Source organism: Benincasa hispida, chromosome 9 (assembly GCF_027475165.1).
Source record: "Benincasa hispida cultivar pf3 chromosome 9, pf3_genome.v1.1, whole genome shotgun sequence".
Classification (NCBI taxonomy): Eukaryota; Viridiplantae; Streptophyta; class Magnoliopsida; order Cucurbitales; family Cucurbitaceae; genus Benincasa; species Benincasa hispida.
In genome coordinates, this window is record NC_143486.1 from 1,847,612 (window position 1) to 1,856,121 (window position 8,510).

Consider the following 8,510-nt stretch of genomic DNA (forward strand, 5'->3'; position numbering starts at 1 on the left):
ATACGATAGGTCTCAGCCTTCTCCCACTTACCCAGTCGTGTATGCGATCGTTGTTTTCTCCGTTCGTCTGCCTCACATCAAGTCCGAACAGAGCCCACCCTTTGGATTCTCACATCGAGAATACCAAGATCGCCTTGTTGGTGGTGTCAAACTCAACTCGACATCATCAAGGTTTTCTGGAGGCCGTTCGTGGTGCTGTGGAGGCCATTCGTGTCACTGAGGACGAACGCGATGTCTGTTCGTGTTACGGAGTTGTTCGTGACTGAGGAGATCGTTGAGGACGAGTGCGAAGTGTTCGTGCGATATTGTGGTCGCGTAGATTGAGTGTTCGTGGTCGCTGTTATTCGAGCGGTCGTGCATCAGAGCGTGGATATGCTTCTGCCGTTGTTAGTATAGTTTTTCCCTCTGTACGTTTGTATTTTATATGCTGTAATTTCTGTATGAATCGCATAACCGTTTGTTTGAAGTCGACTGTAAATGATTTGTTGATTCATGATTGTAATTTGGAATAATCTTGTTCCGTTGCTCATGGACATCTCGTTTCCGATTTCATTCACTAACCACTTCTATCACCTTGAGGTTTGAGAGGTCTTTAGTATTTTCTAAGGAAGCAATGGTTGCTTCATATCTCTCAGGTACTAAAACTAGAATCTTCTGAACCAATCTATTGTCAGATAAATTGGTTCCTAATGCTCTTGCCTTGTTAGCAATCCCAATCAACTTATCTGAGTACTCTTTAATGGACACAAAAACCTTCATTTGCATTCTCTCGAATTCTCGCACCAAGTTCAACACTTTCATGCCTTTAATCCTCTCATCACTTTCATACTCACTTTTGAGGAACTCTCAGATCTCCTTTGCCGACTTCAAGGCCATAATTCTATTGAATACGGCGGGAGACATAGCTACATATAGGCAAGCTTGAGCTTTTTCCTTCCTTGTGACCCTCTCCTTGTGAGTCTTAATCTGATGTATTGTTGGGTTATCAGGAAGTGGAGCAATCTCATAGTCTTGCTCAATTGCTTCCCAATAATCATAACCCTCTATGTAGGCTTGCATTCTGATAGCTCATGTCTGGTAGTTTTCACCATCAAACATAGGTGGAGCCAATGAAGAAAGACTGTTTGATCCTAATTCTATCTCTAACAACTCTCACAGATGTATCACTCAGTTTCTCTTGGAGATATTTCACTGATTCTCACTCACAGATATCTTAAAAATTGAGGGCTCTGATACCACTATTGTTCTAACTAATGAGAGGGAAATGAGAAAAATGGGAAGTGTGTGTATTTCATTCTAGAAAACTCCATATAAATGCATATCTTAAGTCTAAAAATAGGTTCCACAATGTTAGCAACTAATCTCACTAACTCCACAAGAATAGAAACTTAGACTTGACTACAACTAAAAATAACTTCAACTATTTCCTAGAAACTAGGAATTGACTAGACCAACTCAAAAATTAATTTGCAGTTTTGAGTTACTAACAAAAGTATTTGTTATCCAAAACTTTTTTTTAGTACAATTGAAGTGGAGATTTGAACTGGTCATCAACACATACTTTACTTTTTTTTAAAAAAAAAAAAAAAAAAAAAAAAGGAGAAAAAGAAAAAGAGAAATTCGAACAATAGACTTAGTCGTCAATAATTGAACACATTCCAACTCTTTTAGTACCAATTAAAATTTCATACCTCTTGTGCAATCTTAACTATCATTTTCAAGTGATGCTACCTTTTCTAATATGTTGATAGCACGATACTCCAGTTTGTTTATTTATTTATTTTGCAAGTCCAAGCAAAATTTCATTTGAAAACGACAGTTCAACAAATTATCTAACGTGAGAAGAGGCAAACAATTCGAATGATTGAATTCTCTTCAAATATACCAAACAGATAGAACCAACAAACTATCCAAACTTCAAGAGCTAAAGTTGAGAGATTCCAAATGGAAATTGCAATATCAATTTGGCTCCTGTTAAGTTCTTTTGCACTCCTTGTTCAAGCTCAAGATCAATCAGGTAATTTTCTCAACTTCCATACCTTAGACTCTGTATGAACATCCTCTTTAAATCCTTGTATTGCTTACAAGTAATGGTACTCCAGGCTTTGTCAGTCTAGATTGTGGCCTACCAGCAAATTCATCAGGCCACATCGATCCAAAGACAAATATTAAGTATATATCAGATGCAAGCTATATAAAGACAGGGGAAAGTAGAAGCGTAGCACCTGAGTTCAAGAACTATGAACAACCACTCTGGACTCTAAGAAGTTTTTCTCATTATAATAGAAACTGTTACAATATAAGTGCCATTAAAGACACCAGGTATTTGATTCGAGCAAGTTTCTTATACGGAAATTATGATGGGCTCAATAAAACTCCACAATTTGACCTGTATTTGGGCAATACTCGATGGACAACAGTGGATGATAGCTACTACTACACAGAAATGATACACACACCGTCAATTGATAAATTCCCAATCTGTCTTATCAACATTGGCTATGGAATACCATTCATCTCAACATTAGAGTTTAGAGAACTCCCTTATCTCAGTTATTATTCTCCATCATATTCCTCGTGCCTTTATAAACGGTACGATATGGGGTCAATAACAAATCAGCAGTACAGGTTAGTTCATGCATGCTATAGAAGAGTAAATTTTTCAGAATAGATATTTGAGATTGAGAGTCATTTTTAAATGGTTAACATCATTTTGAAACATGTAACTTTAGACTTATGGACGATATATTGAAAAATCAGTGGATGCAATCAGTAATGTTCAGTCGACTTATGGAGTAATAAAAAATTGGGAAGGAGACCCATGTGTGCCAAATGGATATCCATGGAGTGGTTTGGATTGCAGCTTTGATCCAAACCCTAGAATCACATCACTGTAAGTTTACATCTTGAGTTGCAAAGTAACAAATAAAGTTCAATTCTATCAGCTACTAAACAAAATTAACTGTATATGAGAGAATTGGACTAGCTAAAATCTTTTGTGAGAGATAATAAAACTTTGCCCATACCAGGAACTTGTCTTCAAGCGGACTGAAGGGTGAGATTTCTCCCCACATAATCAGTCTACCTATGTTACAAACATTGTAAGCGTCTCTTCATTAATATTTAGATCGATATGATTAAACCAATACCTAAAGTAATGAAATTATATTTTAGCGACTTGTCAAACAATTACTTGACAGGAGGAGTACTTAGATTTCTGTCCGATTTGGAACACCTCACAATCCTGTAAGTAAATCTAGAAGAAAGAAGTGAAGCACAAATTAACTTTAATATAGAAACTAAACCATTTTTTTCTCTCTTTGCAGAAACTTAGAGAATAACAATCTCACAGGCTTTCTTCCACCTGAGCTCATCAAAAAACAGGAGAGCCACTTACTTACATTAAGGTCCATTATAGGGAGGGAAAAGACGAACTTGCATTCTGCTTCATACATATAACATCTATGTCCATGATAAAAATTTAGTTTTGCATTAACAAAGTGTATTTCATGACAGGACATGGGGCAATCCAAATTTATGTACCCCAGAGACATGCACAAATATGACACCTGAGGGGAAGAAAAGCAACAACATAATCATCCCAGCAGTAGCATCAGTGGGTGGATTGCTTGCATTCCTCATAATTGTAGTGATTATCTATTGGATTGTTAAATCAAATAAGAAACAACAAGCTTTGATAGTGGATCCTACAAAGACCTACACCCAATTAGGCACTTCCTTGGAGACAAGGAGACGACAGTATACTTATACAGAGGTTGTGAGGATGACCAACAATTTTGAGAGGGTTCTTGGTAAGGGAGGTTTCGGGATGGTTTACTATGGAGTGCAAGATGACACTCAAGTGGCTGTGAAGATGATTTCTCCATCAGCAGTACAAGGCTACAGTCAGTTTCAAGCAGAGGCATGTGCCTAAGATATAATATCTAATTTTCAGAAAAAATTAGCTCATACTTCGTTCCCAAACTGTAAAAAATTCCAATTTCTTTCAGGTTACAATTCTTATGAGAGTTCACCATAGAAACTTAACAAGCCTTGTAGGTTATATGAATGATGAAGGTCACCTTGGCCTCATTTATGAGTACATGGCCAACGGAAACCTGGCTGAGCATCTTTCTGGTGATCTTCTAGCTCTAGCTACAACTTACATGTTACAACACATGCTTCACAACTCAATTTACGAATTGAAAATATAATATTAGATTCAACTTTAGAAACCAAAATCTGAAGCTTAACCACTCTTTGCTTGTCTACCACAGAGAAAAGCACAAGTATCTTAAGCTGGGAAGACAGACTTCGGATTGCAATAGATGCAGCTCAAGGTGTGTGGGAAAAGTTTATAATTCTTTTTAACTTTGGGCAAACACATTATTGGCATTCTAGAGAAAGAAAAATTTACATTGTTCAATATGGCAAACAAGCAGGGCTGGAGTATCTGCATCATGGTTGTAAGCCACCAATAGTCCACAGAGATGTGAAAACAACAAACATCTTATTGACAGAAAAATTCAATGTCAAACTTTCTGATTTTGGTCTTTCAAAGACTTATCCAACGGATGACAAGTCCTACATGAGCACTGTTATTATTGGCACTCCGGGTTACCTTGATCCAGAGTAAGTTCCAACATTTTTCAATCCACTACTTCTCAAATGGATAAATTTTGAAAAAAAATGAAGGAAACAAACATCGGTGGCTTGTCTGCTTGTCTCTCAGGTACTATACATCAAACAGGCTAACTGAAAAAAGCGATGTGTATGGTTTTGGAGTTTCCTTGATGGAAGTAATTAGTTGCAGACCAGTAATTTCAAACATCCAAGACCCAGAAACAAATTACATAGCCAAATGGCTGCGCACCATGGTTGCTCAGGGAGATATCAAGAATATAGTTGACCCAAGATTAAAAGGAGCATATGAAAGTAACTCTGTTTGGAAATCTGTGAGGGTAGCCTTGGCTTGCGTATCAGTAGACTCCAGTGAAAGGCCAACGATGAATCAAGTAGTGATAGAGCTGAAGGATTGCTTAGCCATGGAGTTGAATCAAAGATCAGAAAGGCGTACACCAGAATTGAGACTTCACTGAAACGACGTCCATAACTATGATCGTGAATGCCACTCATGCCAGTCCCATGCCAAGATGAAGAAATTCTACAAACTGACTTCAAGTTTTTTTTTTTTTTATTTTTGCTGGTTTCAACTTTCAGTTTCCCTTTGAACTACTTGAATTGGTTGATGTTTAGTATGCAATTGTGTACACAGTGTGCAATGAAGTTGATGTGTTTGTTTTATCCTTATCCTTATTACAACAATATGAGAATAAGATCAGTCTGTTTCACTTGCAATTTTGGAATTAACACCTCCATTGTGCGATTTTGGAACGAAGAATCATACTATACAGATATTGAACAACAAGAAACTCATGGGGCGTTTAGCTGAGAGGTTTAAGAAGACTAGATTTTAAAAAAATGTATGAAGTATAAATTTTTAAATTTTGAGTTCTGTTAAATATTATTTTTGTATTTAATTAGTGGTTAGATTTTATATTAATCTAAATTTGTCATATTAATTATTTTAATATAGTTAAATTTAAAATAAATTATAAAAAAATTAGAAATATATATATATTTTTATTTTGAAATAGAAATGACTAAAATTATAATTTTATTTAAATTAGTTTTTAGTAATTTGATATTTTGATTTTACAATGTTTTGAAATAAAATTTCATAGATTTTTGTCACTTTAACTAATTTGAAAAGTAACGGTTTTTTATCGTAATATATGCTAACTTCAAATTGAAAATAAACTAGAATTTTAATCTTAAATACAATTATTGAAAACTATAGTTTTTTTTATCAAATTACATTTGAAGAATACCAAAATCATAAAATTTGAATTTAATTTTTATTTGGTCGCTAGGTTGTTTAAAAAATTTTAATCCTTTAAATTTAAAAAATGACTCTAAAACAATGAAAATGTATTAAATTAAATTTGGTATTTCTACGCATATAACCTAAATAAATATACATAATCACACAATTGCACTCGACTATTATTTTAGACAAAAATCTAACCCAATTTGCTTTTTCAACTATCCTTGGTACTCAATTTTTATAATAATAACAACAACAATAACAATAATAACCATAACAATAGTAATAGTAAAAATAGTAAAAATAGTAAGAATAGTAAGAATGGTAATAATAGTAATAATAGTAATAGTAATAGTAGTAATAATAATAATAATAATAATAATAATAATAATAATAATAATAATAATAATAATAATAATAATAATAATAATAATAATAATAATAATAATAACTATTATGAATATTATAATAATAAACAGATGTCCATTGCTTAGTACCAAAAGCCATGTGTCACCCTTCACGTTGTCTATGTGTTTTGTAATTATTCATGTTTGGTGTACACATCCTACTTGTCACTTTGCCTATAAATCATGGCATTTGGTGGATCTTAAAATCACACTTACAGTAGTGAGAATTCCAGTTCAAAATTTCACTAATTTTCTCCAAATTTTATAATTTTAGTTATTTTATATTTTTAGTTATTTTATTTTATATTATATTTCATATATTTTATATTATTATATTATATTTTCTCTATATCCGTATTCCCGTTGTGTTCCTCAAATTCACAACACGTTATCAACACAAGCTCTTGTCATTTTTCCCGTAAAAGGTAGGTCCTAAAGATATGTCGGTTTTTTCCTTTTCGTTATAATTAATAAATTTAATGTTATTTTACATATTCAATATCTGTTAAATTTCTAACATACGTACAATAATTTATGATAGTACTGCTGTGACAAATCTCACAAAATTAGATATTGTCGTCCTTGATATTAACAACAAAAATTATTTGTGATGGGTACTTGATGCCGAAATCCACCTGAATACTATGAATCTTGGGGAGATTATTAAAGAAGGAAATACAATATTCAATCAGGACAAAGCAAAAATTATGATTGTTCTTTGTCATTATCTCCACGATGGATTGAAAATGGAGTATCTTACAATAAAAGATCCTCATATCTTGTGGAAAAAAATTAAAAGAGAGGTATGATCATAAAAAAACAGTTATTCTTCCTAAAGCTCGCTACGAGAAGATGCACTTGAGGCTACAAGATTTCAAATCAGTAAGTGATTATAACTCCGCATTATTTAAAATCAGTTTGAAATCGTTATTATGCATAGAGAAAATTGTTGATATTGATATGTTAGAGAAGACATTTTCTACATTTCATGTCTCGAATATACTCTTGCAGCAGCAATCTCAAGAGAAAGATTTTAAACAGTATTCTGAATTAATTTCATGTCTTCTTGTGATCGAACAAAATAACGAGTTATTGATGAAAAATCATGAATCTCGACTAACTAAAACAACATCATTCCTTGAAGTGAATGCTGTGAATTTTAATAATAATTGTGGTCGGGGTCATGATCGTGGTCGAGGTCGAGGTCGAGGTCATGACTGTGGCAGGCGAAGAAATAATTATTATTTTCGTGGGGGTCATTTTAATCATTCAAATTTCAAAAGAACCAAAATGATGATCACAAAGGAAAAACTCCTTAAAGATAAGAATTCAAAAAGTATTGAAAATAAATGCTTCCAATGCGGAATGATTGGGCATTGGTCACGTACCTGTCGTACGTCAAGCTGACCTCTATCAAGCCTCCCTGAAAGAAAAAGAGAAAAATGTGAAAGAAAATTTTGCATATCAGGATAATGACATATTTGACCCATCCCATATGACAAATTTGGATGTGGCAGACTTCTTTGAATCTCCTGAAAAGAAGATTGTCGCAGTTGATGGAACATCAAGTGTTTCTTTTGATTTTGAGAATATCTAGACTTAATGTTATTGTTTTCTTTTATCTATCTTCATGTTTTTTTAGTAACTTTTGTATATTATAAGTGTTGTTTTTCTTATTGTAATTATTTTCTTTTAATGAATAAATATAGATCATTTTCATATGTTGGATGTTTAAAAAATGAGTAAAGAAGATTTATGTCTGGTAGACAGTGCAACTACGCACACGATACTTACAAATAAAAAATACTTTTTCAAATTGACAATGTTGAAAACAAAAGTAAATACAATATCAGGTTTTGCAAACTTGGTCAAAGGTTTTGGAAAAACAAATATTATTTTTCCTAGATGAACAAAATTTACAATTGACAATGCATTATTCTCTAGTCAATCAAAGAGAAATCTTCTAAGTTTTAAAGATATACGTTGCAGTGGTTACCCTATTGAGACTGATAGTAAGAATAATGTGGAATATCTATATATCATATCCACAGTCTCAAATAAAAAACGTACATTGAAAGAGTTGTCTACTTTATCTTCTGGATTGTATTATACTCATATACGAGTAATTGAAATATATGCAACAATGAACCTAAATTTCATGAATTCAGACATATTTACAGTTTAGAACCTGGAAAAGACCAACACCCATTTACGCA

The 8,510-nt window shown here is 33.1% G+C and overlaps 1 pseudogene across 1 annotated transcript; it reads left to right on the forward strand.

Annotated features, from left to right (window-relative positions):
• Positions 1-1,809: 1,809 nt before the first annotated feature.
• Positions 1,810-5,304, forward strand: LOC120084508 (putative LRR receptor-like protein kinase At1g51890; annotated as a pseudogene). The gene is made up of 8 exons (XR_016531869.1): positions 1,810-2,017; positions 2,103-2,628; positions 3,327-3,407; positions 3,517-3,922; positions 4,011-4,137; positions 4,278-4,340; positions 4,443-4,632; positions 4,733-5,304. The product of XR_016531869.1 is annotated as a putative LRR receptor-like protein kinase At1g51890 (transcript).
• Positions 5,305-8,510: the final 3,206 nt, after the last annotated feature.